Genomic DNA, 7,967 nt, shown 5'->3' on the forward strand with positions numbered 1-7,967 from the left:
GCATCGGTGATTGAAGAAGTGAAAATAATTGGAAACTCAAGGCAATATAAAGCTAATTTTCTTTATCTGCCTAACTTAGAAAAAAGTTTGTTAGGAAGGGATCTGCAAGTCCATTTGGGGGTTGGGATTGTTCCAAGGGAAGGGAGGATGGTAGTACAAGTGATGAAGCTGTCTCAAGGAGATGTTGCAGAAATAAATCCTGAGGTATGGGCTGAGGGGGGAAAGAGAGGCTTATTAGACATTCCACCGATAACAATAAAAATGCAGGATGATACCTCACCCATACGGGTTAAACAGTATCCGATTTCCCTAGAAGGAAAGAAGGGGCTTGCTATAGTCATCGAGCAACTGTTGCAGGAGGGAATTTTAGAACCCTGCATGTCACCACATAATACCCCTATACTGGCAGTTAAAAAGGCTGAAGGGAAATATAGGCTGGTACAAGATTTGAGGGAAGTCAACAAAAGAACCATTGCCAGACATCCAGTTGTGGCCAACCCATATAGTCTCCTAAGCAGAATTCCAAGAGAACATGCTTGGTTCACTGTCATAGATTTGAAGGATGCTTTCTGGGCGTGTCCTCTGGCAACAGAATGTAGGGATTGGTTTGCCTTTGAATGGGAGGACCCGAGTATGAAAAGGAGACAACAGCTAAGGTGGACCCGATTACCACAGGGGTTCACTGAATCCCCCAATCTCTTTGGTCAAGCTTTAGAGAGTTTGTTGGAACAATTTGTCCCTGAACAAGAAGTGCAGATCTTGCAGTATGTTGATGACCTGATGGTATCAGGAAAGGAAAAAGATCAGGTCAGACAAACTAGTATTAAACTTTTGAATTTTCTGGGGGAGAAAGGACTAAAAGTTTCCCAAGGGAAACTACAATTTGTGCAATCAGAAGTAACATACTTGGGGCACATAATAGGGGGAGGGTATAAGAAACTAAGCCCTGACAGAATTTCAGGTATTTTAGCTCTCCCGGCCCCAAAAACGAAAAGAGATGTGAGAAAACTCCTGGGCTTGTTCGGGTATTGTAAGTTATGGTTGGATCAATACACACAGAGTGTGAAATTTCTGTATAATAAACTAGTAGATCCAGAACCCCCAATTTGGACAGCTGAAGATGATCAACAATTGGAAAACTTAAGAAACAAATTGTCTTCTGCCCCGGTCCTAAGCTTACCAGACCTCAGGAAGGGCTTTGACCTGTTTGTGAGTGCAGAAGGAGGTATAGCCTATGGAGTATTAACTCAAGAGTGGGGAGGGTGCAGGAAACCCGTGGCTTACATCTCCAAATTGTTAGATCCAGTGGCTAGAGGCTGGCCAGTTTGTATACAGGCAGTAGCAGCAACTGCAATCCTGATAGAAGAGACTCAAAAATTGACCTTACAGGGAAAAATTAAAGTGCATACTCCTCATGATCTTAAGGCAGTACTGAGACAGAGAGCTCCGCAGTGGTTAACCGATGCTAGAATATTAAAATATGAGATAATACTAATGAATGCAGAGGACTTAGAATTTATCACATCAAATGCCCTCAATCCAGCACAATTCCTAATGGGAGAGCCTATAGAGAATTTAGAACATGATTGTCTAGAATTGGTTAATCTCCAAACAAAAGTAAGAGAAGATTTGGAGGATCAGCCTCTAGCAACTGGAAGAAGCTTATTCATAGATGGCTCTTCGAGCGTAGTAAATGGAAAAAGAGCTTCAGGTTATGCCATTATAGATGGAGAAACATTACAAATTGCAGAAAAAGGGAAACTATCCCCAAGCTGGTCAGCCCAAAGTTGTGAAATATATGCCCTGAAAAGGGGACTGGACTTACTGGAGGGGGACCGGGGAACCATTTATACGGACTCCCAATATGCATATGGGACAGTTCATACATTTGGGAAAATATGGGAGGAACGTGGGTATCTAAGTTCAAAGGGAAAGTGCTTAGCCCATGAGAACCTAGTCCGATCAGTACTAGAGGCCCTACAAAAACCTATAGAAATAGCAGTGGTCCATATAAAGGGGCACCAAAGAGGAGACAGTTTAGAAGTTAAAGGAAACCGACTGGCTGATCAGATAGCCAAAGAAGCAGCTCTAGAACCAGGGGATCCAGTAAAAATTTTGAAGACAAAAATGACACCTGAAAAAGGGGAGGAACCTATATTTAGTGAAGAAGAATTAGAAGCAATAAAAGATTTAAAGTTACATCAAGGACAACAGGGAGAGTGGTTAACCTCAGATGGACGGGTGTTTTTGAATAAAGCACTGGCTCGGACAGTGCTAACAGAACTACATAAATTAACTCACTGGGGAGTCCAAGGCCTATGTGATCATTTCCTAAGAAATAACCTATGCATCGGAGTATATAGCCTGGCTAAAGCTGTTACCAGAGGGTGTATCATTTGTCAAAAAGTGAACCAGAAAGTTATGAGAAAGCATACAGATAGATTTCACTGAAATGCCCCCAGTGCAAGGATACAGATATTTACTGGTTATAGTTGATCATCTCACACACTGGGTAGAAGCTTTCCCGACCAGGAGGGAAACAGCTCAAGTCGTGGCAAAAGCAATCCTAGAGAATATTATCCCCAGATATGGTATTGTGAACACCATAGACTCAGACCGAGGTCCACATTTTGTGTCCCAAACATTACAAAATATAATTGAGGCTTTAGGAATGAAATGGAGGTTGCATACTCCGTGGCACCCCCAGAGTTCTGGGAGGGTGGAGCGAATGAACAAAACTCTCAAAAATGTATTAACTAAATTGATTGAGGAAACAAAGATGAACTGGCTGAAGTGTTTGCCCCTAGCGCTATTGCGCATCAGAACAAGACCTCGGGCTGACATAAGAATTTCACCTTATGAAATGATGTTTGGGCTGCCATTCTTGTTAACACCTTATAGCACAGGAGACTATCTGGAAGGGGAAGAAGCAACCAGAAAGTATTTAGAAATAATTGGAAGAACTCTGGAGGGACTTAGAAAGAAAGGATACCTTCTTCAAACTTCCCCTCTCGACACAAAAGTTCACAACATTAGTCCAGGAGATTGGGTTTTGATAAAATCATGGACTACAGGAACATTAATGCCTAAATTTGAAGGCCCCTTCCAGGTGCTCCTGATCACAAATTCAGCTGTGCGGACCAAAGAAAAAGGTTGGACTCATATCACAAGAATAAAAGGGCCAGTCTCACCCCCAGGTACAGGACTGGATCCAACATCAGCTTCCCCCTCTGGCATTGGACCAGAGTCTACACCACTCTCACCCCCGGGCGCTGGACGAGATTCATCTGCTTCACAAGCTAAATCACCTGAGTACACTGTGGTAAAAGGACCAAAGGATTTAAAGTTGACTCTCAGAAGGAAGAGTCAAAAAGACTGAACTGTGTGGGAAAAAAATTGTTTGTTAAGAGTTCTAATATTGCTTAAAATGTTTTAAGACTGTTCTGTGTAAATTATGTTGGTAAAAAGTTTAAGACTGTAAATAAGTAATTCTGGTTAATTCTCCAATTTATTTCTAAAGACTCCAGGTTAATCCTCTACAGAACACTCCCCTGGGAGGGGAAACCAAAATTGGTAGGGAACAGACCAAGAGAGGTTTAACCAGAGAAACGGGTAGAAGGGACTCTGAAGAGCTTGGAAGCTTTTCCTCAGTAAAGTTCCCCAAGAGGCAAGACCGGGTGGGCAGGCTGTGTGATATGACCCATACCGGACTCTTGGGAAGGGTAGTACTGATGGCTCTGATGGCTGGTGGTGCTCAGGGGAGCCCAGCTGAGCCGTGCAATGAATGCTACCAACCCCTCTGTGAGGAGGAAGTGAGCTCCTTGTCGAGAGTCCACATCAGTTCTAACCCTGATTGTGTTAACCCCTCCCAATTGGTCCTTTATCAGAAAAATAAGAGAGTGTATTGGATAGTATACAATACCGCCACTTTTAGGCAGCCACTCCTAGGAGAGTGCCCTATAGGGGAAGCCTGGTTGTGCTTTGAATGGGATGCTGCTGAAACAAGCTCAGCAGATCTAGTAAAAAGCAAAGAAATTGTGAAAATGGTAAGAAAAATTGTTTGTTACAAGTATCTATATGAGTATACTGGAAAAGAGATAAACCCCTTTTGGAACACATTTCAGGGGAGCCTTAAACCCCTAGATTTGATCTCGTCTGGCAGCTGCACCGCTGGAGTGATAGAACCAATTTTCTTATTACCCAAAGAAACTGGATCAAGTTTGGGAGTTCCTATATATAATGATTTTGTTGCCCGATTGATAAATGACACAAAACTCGGATAAGTTTTGTGGGTGCTTTATTAAGGGCCCGAGGAACTGGGGGACTCACGTCCCAAAGTCCGAGCCCCCAAATTCACGTATGGGTGCTTCCCTCTTATACATGCGATTCACAACAAAGTCTCCAAGGAACAGTTTCCCATTCCCCTTGCCTGGTCACAGACCCCTTGTGATAAATTCCTTGGTTCACAAACAAGATCATTAATCCTCTGCTTATCTTATTCTAAGAGCATTGTATGCTGCCTCTAGACAGGTTAGCATTCTTACTTTCTTGCACTAGTTTAATTATTATTAAATCTCTAAGACTACCTGCTAGGTTACACACAAAACTCAACACACTTTTCAACGGCTACAAAACTACTTTTAACAAACCAGTTCACACACAACTCACTATAATTAAATATTTTGCTAAATTTCATTTCTTTTCCAACATTTCCCCCCTTTTGAGCATCCTTCAGTCCTGCTGCACGGATGCTCAATCAACAGTATTGACAGTAACATCTTCATAACGAGGTAGGGAATGTTCTTCATTCTGCCGCCCACGGGTCATCGCCTTCAGCAACCGGAGAGATCGCCTCTTTTCCTTTTCGATCACACCTAAAAGGCATCTATATACAATCTATATAGTCACTAAAAATACTAAAAACATTAGTACATACTGTATAGCAGACGTAATCCAGCCAGACAGGTGAAGCCTCAAAGAATCAAATACTGCTCCTATCCAATTATGCTGTGCTTCCCTTTCAATTTCCTTGGTTTTTGTTTCCACTTCTGCCAGTTGAGAAATATCTTTCTCAACTTCAAGTGTAACATTTGGAATGTGTACACAGCAATGATCTATTCTCCTACTCAGGTAACTACAAACTCCATGTTCTTTTAACAGTAGCAAATCCAATGCCATTCTCTTTTGTAGGGTCATTCTTGATGTAGCTTGCAATTGCAAATTTAGATCTTTAAATCCCTTCTTAGTAGCTGCTGCCAACCTTTCTGTCTGTCCTAACAAATTGTTGAGCATTTCCCTGTTTCGATATGTCGCTACCGGCAGGAATAATGACTCTAATATCCATCTAAATTGCACTCCTGAGCCGGGTTCATGCCACTGCTCCTCTAGGGATTCTTCCCTCTTTCTGAGTCCTTTCCTTTGGATCAATCTATTCTGTTTCCAGTATGGACACAATGTGGGAACCCCTAGGGTGATTTGTGTTACTGATCCATTTAGAGGTAAATGTGTGGTCCACTGTCTGTGTCCCAACACCCAGACTAGATTTCCAGAGCTATGCACAGTAGTATATCTGCAATCTATAGGCCCATCCATGGACTCTCTGCTAACCGTGTGATCATACCTCCTACACTCGCATCCCCACTTTAATGCCATTTTCACCGGTACCAATCCGATTCGGTCTTCCGGTGTATCACATGTAAAAACCTCAGTACAATTCCAATCCTCTTTCTGCGGTCTGAACTCTCGGGAAGATGTAGACGTGATAAGGGCCCTATAATGTGACTGATTCTTTACTCCTGACCATTGGATGCACCATTGTACTTCCCCAAGGTAATTATAGTGTTCCAAAACACTAGGTCCCCATAATGTCTTCCAACTATTCCAGGTGTCAAAATTCTGTGTGACATTCTGACAACTCATCTCGTTTTGTTGGGATTTCGTTCTTATTCGTACTGTATTGCATGGCTCATCTATTGGGGTTGCAATTAAACACCTCCTGGTATTTTGAATCCAACCATAATGATTGGATTTCTTTTCACATTCCTCTCTAGTCATAGCCCGAGTGGTCATACACAAATCCCTCCATACATCTACTGGTTTGGGAACTGACTGGCAGGACCATGAAACATTCTTGAATGTTTCAGGCATTTTGGTTACTGGTATTATTCCCCAGGGAATTGGTTCACCTGCAGCCTGTGGTAACGGCAGGCAAGCTGTTATTTTAGTCACATTCTGCATGATCCCAAAATCTCTGATTAATCTTACTACTAAATTTTCTTGCTCAGTATTTCGTTCTATTGTATCATTAACCTCCCGTCTACTCCTTCCATGTCTCTGTAAGGATAACATCATTCTGTCATGCCTCCACCATGCATTTCTTATTCTAGGATTAGTGACACTTGACCACCCACAACCTTTGCCTTCCTTCCCCTACCAATTGGTCCCGTCCTCTATTCTGTCCCAGGTCAGTTCCCTATTTTGCTTCCACCATTTGACCCAAAGGTTCCTTTGATATCTTGATCTTACTAGGAAGGAACAATTTATTCTGAGAGGTGGCCCATCCCACATGTCCACTGCTATTGATACTGGATTAACTTTTATGTTTTCAGCACGATCCCCTGTCCATGGCAAAACCCTCATACTCACTCTTTTGTAATCAAAACTATCCTGTATTTTGACCAAACATGTATATTCTCCCGTATCGTTTGTGGTTACCTTGGTAAGATTCAGTACCGTGTTTCCTTGTTGTTTATCCTGATCCCAACTGACTCCTATCTTGCCTCGGCTTCTTTCAGCCCCCCGTTGCCATATTGCAATAACTTCACCGGCCTCAACTTTCTGGCTGTCAAAGATAACACAAGTTAATTGAACATCTATCTCTTCCATGACTGTAACCTTTGTTTCTTCAACCTGTACAAGAGTAGACCCTTGAACGGGTACTAGTCTCATGATCACTAGCAGTAATATAATTAAGAAGGCGGCTTTGCGCGGAAGATCATCCGGGTTGGAGACACTATCTGGGTTTCCCACTGGAACGGTGCCTTCTTTACCCTGGTGTAATGGATCCAAGCATCCATCCCCTGGACCTTCACCGCCGTGTAGGTCGTCATCATCACCTGGTGGGGTCCGCTTCATGATTCCCGTAGCGGATCCGTGATCCACTTCTTGACATACACCTGGTCCCCAGGCTGGATGTCGTGGACAGAATTCTCCAGCGTGAGCGGTCTATTCCACTGTAACGTATTTCTTAAAGAATTCAAGATCTTATTAAGTGACATAACATACTCTGCAATCGCCTGGTCCCCACTCACATGTACCTCCCCTTTTAATACAGTTGCATGATATGGTTTGCCATATAATATCTCATATGGACTTACGCCTACCTTTTCCCTTGGTTTAATTCGAATCTTGAGTAGGGCCAAAGGCAAAGCTTGAGGCCAGTGCAGTTTAGCTTCCTGGCAAATCTTTTTGATTTGTCCTTTCAGGGTTTGATTCATCCTTTCCACCTGCCCACTAGACTGAGGTCTCCAGGGGGTATCCAAATTCCAGGTTATATCTAACATTCGTGCTAATTCTTGCACTACCCCGGCTATAAAATGTGGACCCTTATCTGATGACAATCCTAAAGGTACTCCAAATCTTGGTATTATTTCTTTTAACAAGGTTTTTACCACCTCCTTAGCCTGATTAGTTCTACATGGAAAAGCTTCCGGCCACCCTGAGAACGTACATACATACACTAACAAGTATCTGTATCCCTGTGCCCTAGGCAATTCGGAAAAATCAACTTGCCAGTAATCTCCTGGTTGTGGCCCGACTTGCAACTTTCCCATCTGTATTTGTCTCTTAACTACTGGATTATTTTTCAAACATACTGGGCACATTGCATTAACTCTTTTTGCCATTGTTAACATCTGATTAGAGATTATCTCATTCTTCAAAAATTTTACCAATACTTCTGCCCTCCA

The sequence above is a fragment of the Melospiza georgiana genome, chromosome W (genome assembly GCF_028018845.1).
Source record: "Melospiza georgiana isolate bMelGeo1 chromosome W, bMelGeo1.pri, whole genome shotgun sequence".
Lineage (NCBI taxonomy): Eukaryota > Metazoa > Chordata > Aves > Passeriformes > Passerellidae > Melospiza > Melospiza georgiana.